This window comes from Canis lupus (assembly GCF_048164855.1).
Source record: "Canis lupus baileyi chromosome 5 unlocalized genomic scaffold, mCanLup2.hap1 SUPER_5_unloc_4, whole genome shotgun sequence".
NCBI lineage: Eukaryota > Metazoa > Chordata > Mammalia > Carnivora > Canidae > Canis > Canis lupus.
The window spans coordinates 49,901-62,657 of NW_027326411.1; the positions used below are offsets into that span (position 1 = coordinate 49,901).

General features: G+C 45.2%; 1 protein-coding gene across 1 annotated transcript in view; it reads left to right on the top strand.

Annotated features, from left to right (window-relative positions):
• Window positions 1–914: 914 nt before the first annotated feature.
• LOC140629432 (outer dynein arm-docking complex subunit 2-like) overlaps window positions 915–12,757 on the top strand; it is a 216,335-nt gene continuing 204,492 nt past the window's right edge. The window contains exons 1-5 of the mRNA XM_072818908.1: window positions 915–1,044; window positions 5,431–5,548; window positions 5,649–5,679; window positions 6,282–6,341; window positions 10,493–10,620. The gene's annotated coding sequence lies outside the window, so the exon portion shown is untranslated. The remainder of the gene's footprint in view (window positions 1,045–5,430; window positions 5,549–5,648; window positions 5,680–6,281; window positions 6,342–10,492; window positions 10,621–12,757) is intronic.

The window sequence follows — 12,757 nt, forward strand, 5'->3', positions numbered from 1 at the left end:
AAGGTGCGGGCCGCGGGCGGGGCGCGGGCAGGGACCCCGAGCTGCAGGGGTGATCGGTCGTGGGCTGCGCGCGGCGGTCTGGTGCCTCGCCGGCGGTGCTTCCGGGACACTGCACTCCCGCGGCGTGGGTGCGGCGCGGACTGTTCCGGGCAGACGGGCGGGCTGGAGGAGCTGCGGGGCCTGAGGAGGGGGCGGCGTCCGGCTCCCGCGGGGCAGCGGCGAGGGCCCAGGGGCCCAGGCGGAAGTGGCTCGTGTTTAGGGCAGCGCCAGCGGCGGACAGACGGTCCCTGGACAGCTCGAGAGCCTCCGTCCACGTCGCCCGAGGCAGCAAGTGCCGGGTCTGTCCTCCGGATGCGGGGCACCGCCCCTGGGGGGACGCGCGCTACCTTCGTGTCGCCCTGGCACCGGCCGCGCAGGCGCGCTGGGACCGTGGGGCTGTGGGCGAGCTGCACTTGCTGCAGGCTACCGCCGCCTTGAGCGCCAGGGGACCCGCGCCACAGGTGGCATCCGGGGTGGGGCCTGCGCGCCGGCAGGGGCGGGGGAGCGGTGGGGCGGAAGGATCCCCGGACGCCATGCTCGGTGCTGCCTGGGCTCCCCGCGCTTGCCTGGCCCTTCCCCAGATGCCTCCGCGCGCCGGCCGGCCCCCAGCGCGCCAAGCCTCCGGGGCGCCCAGTGCGCAGGCGCCGGCGGCGGGCTCCGAGCGTGTGCCGGGCTGGAGCGCGGTGGGGCGCGTGGCGGCGGCGGCGGCGGCGGCGGGGGAGCGGTGGGGCGGAAGGACCCCCGGACGACAGGGCGCGGTGCTGCCTGGGCTCCCTGGTGCGGGTGTGGCCACTCCCCAGGTGCCTTCGCACTCAGGCCGGCCCCCAGCGTGCGGGGCCTCCCGGTCGACCAGTGCGCAGGCGCCGGCGGGGGGCTCCCAGCGTGCACTGCGCTCGAGCGCGGTCCCCCGGACTGACGGCCAGCCCTGCGGGTGGACGGGCCGTGTGCCCTGTCGCCCTGCGCCTGCTGAACTCCGAGCACCCGAGGATGTCTGCGCTGAGGAAGGTGCGGGCCGCGGGCGGGGCGCGAGCAGGGACCCGGAGCTGCAGGGGTGACCGGTCGTGGGCTGCGCGCGGCGGCTTGGTGCCTCGCCGGCGGTGCTTCCCGGACCCTGCACTCCCGCGGCGTGGGTGCGGCGCGGACTGTACCGGGCAGACGGGCGGGCTGGAGGAGCTGCGGGGCCTGAGGAGGGGGCGGCGTCCGGCTCCCGCGGGGCAGCCGCGAGGGCCCAGGGGCCCAGGCGGAAGCGGCTCGTGTTTAGGGCAGCGCCAGCGGCGGACAGACGGTCTCTGGACAGCTCGAGAGCCTCCGGCCACGCCGCCCGAGGCAGCTAGTGTCCGGTCCGTCCTCCGGCTGCGGGGCACCGCCCCTGGGGGGACGCGCGCTACCTTCGCTTCGCCCTGGCACCGGCCGCGCTGCGGCGCTGGGACCTTGTTGCGGCCAGCGAGCAGCACGCGCCTCAGGCTAACGGCCGCATAGGGCACCCGGCGAGCCCGCGCCACAGGTGGCATTCGGGGTGGGGACTGCCCGCGGGCTGCGGGGTGGCGGAGGCGCGGCGCTTGCCTGGGCTCCCCGCGCTTGCCTGGCCCTTCCCAGGTGCCTCCGCGCGCCGGGCGGCCCCCAGCGCACCAGGCCTCCGGGGCGCCCAGTGCGCAGGCGCCTGCGGGGGGCTCCGAGCGTGTGCGGGGCTGGAGCGCGGTGGGACGCGTGGCGGCGGCGGCGGCGGCCCCGGCCCCGCGGATTGTTGGCTGGCGGTGCGGATGGACGGACGGGCCACAACGCATGTCGCCCTTCGCCTTCTGAACTCAGAGCGCTCGAGGATGTCGGCGCTGAGGAAGGTGCGAACCGCCGGGGCCGCGGGCGGGGAGCGGGCAGGGACCCAGAGCAGCAGGGGCCACGGTAGCGGGCTGCACGCGGCGGCCTCCTCCCTCGCCCGGGCTGGCTGTCTCGCTGGCGGGGCCTCCCGGACCACGTGCTGCCGGGGCATGGGTGCGGCGCAGACTGCGATGGGCTGGTTTTCATGATCTCCTAGTACTTATCTGTTGCTTTTTAAAATTTTTTCCTTGTTGATGATTTTGAAAAGCCATAGTTTAAATATCGGGGCCGTATAATTAAAAAGAAATCGATTATCTTCAGAAGTTGATTTTTTAGATGTGTTTTCTATTTTATTTGTAAAAGGTTTTACTTATTGATTTGTGAGAGAGACAGTGAGAGGCAGAGACCCAGGCAGAGGGAGAAGCAGGCTCCCCATAGGAAGCCCAATGTGGGGCTGGGTCCTGGGCCAGAATCACGCCCTGAGCCAAAGTTAGACGCTCAGCTTCTTAATCACCCAGATGTCCCTGTGTTTCCTATTTTAACTTATATAATAAGGCATATGTCATCAATCTCAAAGTGATTTGCTATTTGGTTACTCCCCCAGACGCCTTTCAGGTTTCATCCACAGATTAGAAATTATAGGGATCTTTCACTTTATGTGTTTTATGCGGATGCTTATTCCTCTGCTCCTCTTGGTGGTTCATTCGAGAACCAAACTTTTTGAAGTGGAGTAAAGGTATAGACAGAATTCTAGTAAGGGGCAGTTGCCACTTGAGGAAGTCTTAGGAAATCACTTTATTATTTTTTAAAACTCTTTTTTTTTTAAGATTTTATTCATTCATAAGAGAGCCACACAGAGACAGAGAGAGAGAGTTAGAGACACAGGCAGAGGGAGAAGCAGGCTCCATGCAGGGAGTCCACAGTGGGACTTGATCCTGGGTCTCCAGGATCAAGCCCTGGCCCAAAGGCAGTGCTAAACTGCTGAGCCACCCGGGCTGCCCAATTTTTAAAACGTTTTTATCAGGGACGCCTGGGTGGCTCAGTGCTGAAGTGTCAGCCTTCAGCCCAGGGTGTGATCCTGGAGTCCCGGGATCGAGTCCCACTTTGGGCTGCCTGCATGGAGCCTGCTTCTCTTTCTGCCTATGTCTCTGCCTGTCTCTCTCTCTCTCTCTCTCTGTCCGTCTCATGAATAAATAAAATCTTTTAAAAATTCATCAAATGCCTCTTTTGTGCCAACCACAGGACTACGTGCCTTGTTCCCTTGCATTCTTATAACAATGTTAACCACCACTTCTCCTCTTGCTTTAACTGTACTTTGAGATAACTGTGGATTCATGTGTTGGAAGACATAATACAGATCCCGTGTACCCTTGACCCTGCTTCCTCCAGTGGTGACATCTCGCATAGTTATGGTAACCACGTGGGTACATCGTCACTGATGCAGTCCCTTAGGCTTTTTCAGATTTTACCTGTGTTATATGCACACACTTGTGTATCTGCATACGTATGTATATTTTTTCCTGTCCAGTTTACTATAGGTGTAGATTCCGTTTCTTTTGAACATATGATGGAAAGAAGGCTGAGGTAAGTTATGGGGGGTAAATGAAGTATAGACCTGGTTTGAATCTAGGTCTGTTTGACTCAGAGTTTTGATTTTTCAATAGCAGTAGCGATGGACACTCCTGGGTGATGCAGTGGGTTGAGTGTCTGACTGTTGGTCTCAGCTCCAGCCATGATCAGGGTCATGATTTGGAGCTTCGTGTCAAGCTCCATGCTGAGCGTGGAGTCTGCTTAAGATTCTGTCTCCCTCTGCCCCTGTCCCCTGCCTCTCTGTAAAATAAATTAATCCTAAAAAAAATAATAGTCTTGATGAATAACAGGAATAACAACAATAGCTGAAGCTCACTAAGTTACATATGAAATAGACTATTTACCATATGCCGGGGCTGTTCTAATACATTACCTCAGTTATTGCCCCCCCCCAGAACTATACCTCATAAATTATGTTATAGTTGAACTAGTATTATTAATTAAACTAACCATATTTCCAAGGAACAAGGAATTCCTTTTGTTGCTCCTAAATCAATAATAAAATAGCGAAATTCTACCTCCTTTTTACCTAATTTTCAATTTGAACCTCTGACCTTAATCGCTGATCTTGGCAATTGTCATGTTTTTAAAGTTGTGTGTATCTGTGTACGTGTAAAGTGAGACCTGCATTATTATACATCGAATTATGTTGGGACACCTTACAAATAGTTTTATGAAATCATAAATAAGAGCTAGCTTAGGCATGATGCCAGGTTTTTAAGGGAATAAGTGTAAATCATCAAGAATACTTAAGAATGTAATAGGGAGACATTTTCTTCCCCCTAAAGTAGAATAGATCTTTTTGGCCACATGCAGTCCCAGGAATGTTTGAGTTTAACGTCTCATGTTACAGATCCAGCTTTCCAAGGCAAAGCGAATACATTTGGTGAATGATCACTGATTATCAGAATATGATAATATTTTAGGAAGATAATAGATAGACTAATCAGCAGGCCATAATTTATGATTCTTTGCTAGTTACATATCTTGTAAAGCTGTCCCTGTGATGAACAGCAGCACTTCAGAGCAGGAATAACAGCACGCTCCTGTGTCGTAGATCCCAGGAGGTTTCGGTGCTCTTGTAGACAGCAGACAGAAATAAAAGGAAGTTTCTCCTTTTTACCTCGTATAATCCCACTGGAAAGTGAAACGTGTGCTGAGAGTTGATACTGACTTCTTCTAGGTCACCTCCCTGCAGAGGCCCCGGGCAGGCACTGTCGTAACAGTTCTTGGACAGGAGTCTGATGGGCCCCAAAGGAGGTGGGAGGGTTTCTGCAACAGGCTACTGGTGGAACAGGGTGCTACTGTCTAGCCCCAGGAAGCTTCTAGTGAGGAGGGCCCCGAGGAACCTGCATCCTTTTCCTTAACTCTTTCAGAGGGTACGGCATACGCCCAGATTGGAGTTAAAGGTAAACTCAGTTCTGTGTAGCTTGTGGTTGTTGCTTTTTGAAAAATGAGCAGCTACAAGAAAGCAACACCACGTATGGCTTAATAGGCCTTAGCTTTTTGGAACTTGAATTTGGATGTAGATAACGCAGATGGTTTTGAAGCTATATATCATTAGGAACTCTTTGGAAACCACAAAACCTTTTTAATGGGCCACTCTATCAATTTTCTGCTCTTCTAAGGAGTTTTTCCTATTCATGACTCCTTTTGATCTTTGGCTAACACTGAGGCAAATGTAGTGACGATTTAGTTTTCTTCTTCCTCTGAAAGCTTGTACACGTTTTCTGCCTCGGGTTGTGTCCGCTTGGATGCCTGGAGAATGTTGACAAAGGAAAGGTTAGGCTAGCCTGTTGATGCTACATATTTGGGCTTTAAAAATCAAAAAGGTTCCTTGGCTTCCGCGGAGAAGCATTCTGCTTGATGGCCCAGATTACTGATCCAGTAAAAACGACATGTTCCAGCCATCCTTCACACACACCTTAAGTGAAATTAATGAGATCACTCTATGGTTACGCTTTGTGTTTTATTTTCACTTTCTAGGTCTGTATGAGCTGTTGGCTGTTGTGCAGGCCGGCTGGGGCCACGTGTGGACAGCCAGGAAGACCTGACCTTCCTCTGGGATATGTTTGGTGAGAAAAGCCTGCATTCACCGGTAAAGGTAAAACCATGCTGATGTCAGATTCTCTTGGTGGGAAAACATATGGAAAAATATTTTGTCATCTCATGCTTTGTTCTGTCCTCCCCTACTCTCTATGCAGAAGTTACTCGTCGAGCACCATTTTCCTTTAGGTTAGTGATTTCTGAATTGTATTCATGAAACATTTCCTTAATGTGTGACCAAAAAGCTATTCCCTTTTTCATTTTCACTTTGATTTCGCTACTCTAGATTTTTGTTTATTATGTGTGAATCTGGATCTCAAAAGAAATTCTCTCAACATTTCTTCTTTGTCATATTTGCTCTAGATTATTTTTTTCATATTTGCCGTTTACTCAATTTAAGAAGTTTCCGTTTATTCTGTGTAAAATGACTTTTTAAATGACTAGCCATTGGACTTTGTCAAGTGCTTTTTATTTATTTATTTATTTATTTTTTTTTTTTTAATTTTTTTTTTGCTTTTTATTTATTTATTGTAATGATCATATGATTTGTTTCCTGTCAGTCTCAACATAGGAAAGTTCTTTGGTTTTTGACATTTTTTTTTTTTACTGATTTTTGACTGTTCAACTGGCTATCATTGGACTATTATTTGAGATAACCTAATTTGTTCATGATTTGTTCTCCTTTACATATAATCTGCTGGAGTTAGTTGACTCCTAGTTTATTTAGAACTTTAATGTCTCCTTTTATGAGACTTCAGCCCATAATTTTGCTTTCTTATCTCTCTCATCAGATCTTCACAATATCCTGGGTAGCCTTATGTTGTGAGGTGGAAGTCTCTACTCTTCTGTGGGTAAGTTTATGAAAGACTGAAGTTCGTTTGTCCTTTAGCAGAACTGACTTGTTGGATTCCTTGGGCCTGGATGTTTTCTTTTTGATAAGGATATTGGTAACTATTTTAAAGATGACAAGAATGTTTAGGCTTTCTATTTCTTCTTGATTAGTTTTAATGATTCATATTTTTCTAAGATTTGGTCCATTTCAACTACATTGTCAAATTTCTGAAAAGGTTGCTTATAATATTTCACATGTGCAGTTTCTATGCTAATTGTTTTTCTTCTTGGTCCTGATATTGGTACTTATTGCCCTTTCTTCTCTTTCCTCAATATTGCCAGAGTTTTGGCATTAGTCTTTTTAGATATAAACCTTCGGCCTTATTAATTTTCCTCATTGTATATTAGTTTTTATTTCATTGACTTTTTTAAAAAAAATTCTTTTTCTTGTTATGAACGTTTGTTCATAAATTTTCAACCTTCTTCTTTTCCTAACGTTAGCATTTAAGGCCATTTCTCCCAAGGTACTGGTTTTCTTAACTTAGAATCATTTTGTAGTTGCTTACTTAGACTTCTTGAATTTACAAATAAGGATTTTTTTAATCTATCTTGTTCCTGATTTCTACCTTAATTGCTTTGAGGTCAGAAAACCTAATTTGCATTATTTCAGTCCTTTGAAATGTGTTTACACTTTACGGCCAGCTACATATTCAATATCTGTAATGTATCCTGTCTGTGTCTAAAAAGAAGGTATATTCTGCAGTCATTAAGTATAGTTTTCTGTATGTGTCTGTAGATCAAGTTTGTAAACCTATTCAAATATTCTGTGTTTTCACTGATTTTTGTTCGTTTATTCTCTGTTACCAAGAGAAGTATGGTAAAAAAGTTTCCCATTATGACCATGGTTTTCTTCTTGCAGTTCTGTTCAGTTTTTTTTTGTGTTTTTTTTTTTAATTTAATTCATTTATCGGACACTGAAGAAGCAGGAGGAGTGACAGGCAGAGAGAGAGAGAGAGGGAGAAGCAGGCTCCCCCCTGGAGCAAGGACCCTGATGTGGGCCTTGATTCCAGGACCCTGGAATCTTGTCGGGAGTTGAAGGCAGGTGCTTAACCGGCTGAGCCACCCAGGCTCCCTCTGTTCATTTTTTGTTGTATATATTTAAATTTGTTATTAAATATAAATTTGTTATTTTGCTGGTGAATTACTACACTTTATACTTTTTAATAGAGTTTATTTTAAAGTAGATATGTTTTTGTTGCCATTTGCAGGATATCTTTTCCTATCCTTTTATTGTCAACTATTCCATATTCCTGCTTTATTACAGCTTTTGTGAATTACAGTTGGAGCTTTCTGAGGTAACAAGTCAGAAGTCTTTACTTTCAGCTAGAATATCTTCACTACAGTTCATTATGACGTATGATCTTTATAATTTAAAATCTGACGTATTTTGTGTTTTCTTGTCCTGATTTTTCTTTGTTTCTTTTGGATTGGTTAGGGTTTTCCCTGCATACAGTTGAGAAGTTAAAACATTCTCTTTCTGTTATTTGAGTGGCTACCTTAGAAATTATGACATGAATCCTTTATTATAAAATCCTATCTTAATCTGTCTATTGTCATCTGGAAAAGATCCAGAAATCTTAGCGCACTTTTGCCGCATATACTTTCCTGCCAACTTCAGTGCTATTGTGTCCTGTATTTTAATTCTCTCTAGAAAACAAACAGAAAAACAAAAACCCCTCACAACCTTGAAGACATCCTTATTTTGCTTTACATCAACGTCATTATTCATTTAGTATAACCACCATTTTGTTTGTTCTAGTCCCAATCTTACAGCTCAGCCTTGTCATCCAGGCTGATTTTTCACCTGTTTAATGTAAAAAAGCTCTAGAATCTCCTGTATTGAGGGTTTGTGGCTATCAAACTATGTCTTTCAGTGAATCAGTACATGTTTTTATTTCCTTCCATTTTTTTTTTCGTTTTATTAAATTATAATCGATATATGACACACTAGTTTCAGGCGTGCAACATAAAATTTGGCATTTGTATATCTTGCACAATGAACACCATAGTAAGTCTAGTTAACATCTCTCTGCATGCACAGTCACGCCATTTGTTTTCTTGTGCTAAGAACTTTTCAGACGTATTTTCTGAAAACAACTTTCAAATTTGCAATATGTTATTATTGACTATAGTCACCATGCTGTGCATAAATTCATTTTGTAAGAGGATGATGGGACTCTTGATCCCCTTTATCCGTTTTTACCCACACAGCCTCACCCCCTTCCCTTTTGGCAACCACCCATGTATTCTCTGTATTTCTGACTTTATTTGTTGTTTAGTTTCAGGTATAAGTTAAATCATACCATATCTGTCTTTCTCTGTCTGACTTTTTTCACTTAGCATAATACCCTTCAGATTCATGCCAGTTGCAAATGGCTAATTTATTTTATGGCTGAATAGTATTCCTTTTTTTTTTTTTTTTTTTGCTGAATAGTATTCGTGTGTGTGTGTGAGTGTGTGTGTGTGTGTGTGTGTGTGTGTAAATCTTTTCCCATTCATCCCTCAAAGGAAGGACACTTTGGTTATTTCCATATCTTGGCTATTGTAAATAATGCTGCAGTGAACATAGAGGTACATGTATCCTTTTGAATCTTCAGATAAATACCCAAAAGTGGAATTGCAGGATCATGTGGGAGTTGTATTTTTAAGTTTTTGACTGTTCTCCAGATTATTTTCTGTGGTGGCCGCACCAATTTACAACCTCACCAACGGTGCACTAGGGTCCCCCTTTGCCCACAGCCTCATCAGTACTTATTTTTTCTTGTCTTTCTGATATTGGCCTTTCTCAGAGGTGTGAAGCGATATCTCACTGTGATTTTGATTTGCATTACTCTGATGATTTGTGATGTTGAGCATCTTCCCGTGTGCCTGTTGGTGATCAGTATGTCGTCTTTGGGAAAACGTCTATTCAGATCCTCTGTCCATTTTTTAATATTGAATTGTTTGTTTCTTGTTGATATTGAGCTATATGAATTTCTGTATATATTTTGGCTGTTAACCCCTTATTGGATAGAATCGGCAGTTCTTCTTCCTTCTATTCGGTAGATTGCCTTTTTTGTTGTTGATGATTTCCTTTGCTGTGCAGAAGCTTTTTAGTTTTATGTTATCTCATTAATTTATTTTTGTTTTTTGATGCCACTGCCTTTGGAATCATAAGATCCAAAAAGGAAAAAAAAAATCTCCAAGAGTGATGTCAGAGAGCTTACGACCCATGTTTTCTTCTAGGAGTTTAATGATTTCAGGATTTTCATTCCAGTCTTTAATCCATTTTGAGTTAATTTCTTTGTATGGTGTGAGATGATGGCCCAGTTTCAGTCTTTTATATGTAGGTGTCTAGGTTTCCCAGCACCATTTATTGAAGAGATTGTCTTTCTCCGTTGTATATTCTTGCCTCTTTTCTTGTAAAGTAATTGGCCTTATATGCCTGGGTTTATTTCGGGGCTCTCTTTTCTGTCCCACGAATCTGTGTGTGTGTTTTTATGCCAATACCATACATTTTGATTACTTTAGTTGTTAGATACTACAGCTTGAATTCAAGGAGTGTAATGTCTCAGACTTGTCCTTTCTCAAGATTTGCTTTGGCTGCTTGGGATCTTTTGTGGTTCTATACAAATCTTACGATTGTTGTATTTCTGTGAAAAATGCCACTAGAATTTCAATAGAGATTGCCTTGACTCTGTAGATTGCTCTGGTCAGTATGGACATTTTTGCAATATTCTTCATGAGCATGGAATATCTTTCCACTTATTAGTGTCATTGTCTCTCCTCAGTGTCCTATAGTTTTCAGAGTATAGATCATTCACCTCCTTGGTTAAATTTATTCTTGGGTATTTTTTCATGCAATTTTAAATGGGATTTGTTTTCTTAGTCTCTCTTCCTGATAGTTTGTTGTTGGTGTACACAAGTGTGACAGAATTGTGTATATCAGTTTTGTACCTGCAACTTTACTGAATTTATTTAGAAATAAGGTTAGAACTAATGTTCTAACAGTCTTTTTTTTCCACAGAGTCGTTAGGGTTTTCTGTGTATAAAATTGTATCATCTACAAATAGTGATGGTTTTACTTCTTCCTTTACAATTTGGTTCCAATTTCTTTCTTTTTCCTTCCTAGCTGCTGTGGCCAAGACTTCCAATACTGTGTTAGCATCCTCGCCTTGTTCCTGATGTTAAGCAGGAAGCTTTTCCCTGTTGAGCATGATGCTAGCTGTGCACTGGTCATACGTGGCCTTACATTTTGAGGTACATTTGGTCTATACCCACTTTGTTGAGTTTTTCTGGGGTTTAATCCTGGTCTTTCATTGGGAACATGTTTATCTGTTTCCTCATGTTGCCTGACTTTGTATGTATGTATGTCTTTGTGTTAGGTGAAACAGCTATCTCTTCTAGTCCTGAAGGTGTGGCTGTGTGTGGGTGAACATTTTTGTTTATAGTAGCCTTGCTTCAGTGTTTGGTTGTCTCTCATACTGTTTCCCCAATTATTCTAGACCTGTGGGGCTCACAAACACAATCCACCCTGGCCCCAGAGTCTCATATTCAGTAGGCATCCCCTGTGTGGGTTGCATGTACCTGCTGGCTTGGAGGCCTCTGGCAGTGGGAGTGTAACTAGAGGTCAGGGCACTGGCCTCCTGCTTCTGGCAGGGCCGTGGCAGCAGTATGGAGGGGGAAGGAGGTACTAGAAGGTTATGGGAATGCAAAAATAGCTCCTGCCAGCATTGGCAGTAGCAAGGTAGAGAAAGCGTAAATATGGCACCCTCCGGTATCTTTTGTCTTTGGAGGGAATCTGAGTGGGCTTTTGCCCTTCTGGTAGATGCTTTAAGATTAGCAAATGGAACCCCTTCACATCTGGTCTAGGCTCCTTTCAAACTGGTGCTTTTGTACTGGGTCCTGAGGCAAATGAGTCTGATTGTGAGCCCTGTAAAAGCAGAGCCTGCACTCAGTACAGCCCTAGGAGTCTCCTGGACGGAAGCTCCACTGGTTTCCAAAGCCAGGTGCTTTGGGGGCTGTCTGTCTGGTGCATCTCCCATGGGTCATGGTGCCTGATGAGTAGTACAGATTCCCTCCCTCAGGGAGGGGTTCTGTATTTGTGCAACCCCTCCTCCATAGGTCGTTGCATGGGGGGAGGTGAGGTTTTCGGCAAAAATACAACTACATCTGTCTCTCCTCCCTGTCTGTTTAATTCTTCGTTGTGGAGTAGCTGTCCTGCTCAGAGATAATTGTTTTATATGTAGCTGTAGATATATTGTGTCTGTTGAGGGAAAGGATTTCAGAAGTTTTTATGTGACTATCTTGAATGATCTCCCTGTTTGCCTGTGTTCTTTTTTTTTTTTTTTTAGATTTTATTTATTTAGTCGTGAGAGAGGCAGACACACAGGCAGAGGGAGAAGCAGGCTCCAAGCAGGGAGCCCAACAAGGGACTTGATCCCAGGACCTCGACCCAGGCCACCTGCGTCTTCTTGAATGGCATTTTTAGTAAGCAAAGAATGCTAGGTAGGCTCTTGTTATCTATCTGTGTATCTATCTCTCTATCTATCTATCTATCATCTATCTATTTATATTTCAGTATAGTGAAAGATGATGAAATGATTATTCCTAAAATTTCTAGTTAGAGGTCAGCTGTCAGGATCTCTGATTTGAAGTAATCTTTCAAAGCATGTTTTTTTCCTCTGGCTCTTTTAAAGACTTCAATACATACATAACTTTTTTTCTTTTAAATAAGTTCTGTTTACTTCTTTTAAAAATGTTCGGCCCAAGTGTGGCAGGATACAAAATCAATGCCCAGAATTCAGTGGCATTTCTGTACACTAACAATGAGACTGAAGAAAGAGAAATTACGGAGTCAATCCCTTTTACAATTGCACCCAAAAGCATAAGATGCCTAGGAATAAACCTAACCAAATAGGTAAAGGATGTATACCCTAAAAACTACAGAACACTTCTGAAAGAAAGTGAGGAAGACACAAAGTGATGGAAAAATACTCCATGCTCAAGGATTGGAAGAATTAATATTGTGAAAATGTCAGTGATCACCCAAGGCAATTTACACGTTTATTTTTATTTATTTTTTAATTTTTATTTACTTATGATAGTCACAGAGAGAGAGAGAGAGAGGCAAAGACACAGGCAGAGGGAGAAGCAGGCTCCATGCACCGGGAGCCCGATCCCGGGTCTCCAGGATCACGCCCTGGGCCAAAGGCAGGTGCTAAACCGCTGCGCCACCCAGGGATCCCAATTTACACGTTTAATACAATCCCTATCAAAATGCCATGGACTTCTTCAGAGAGTTGGAACAAATTATTATAAGATTTGTGTGTGGGATCCCTGGGTGGCGCAGCGGTTTGGCGCCTATCTTTGGCCCAGGGCGCGATCCTGGAGACCC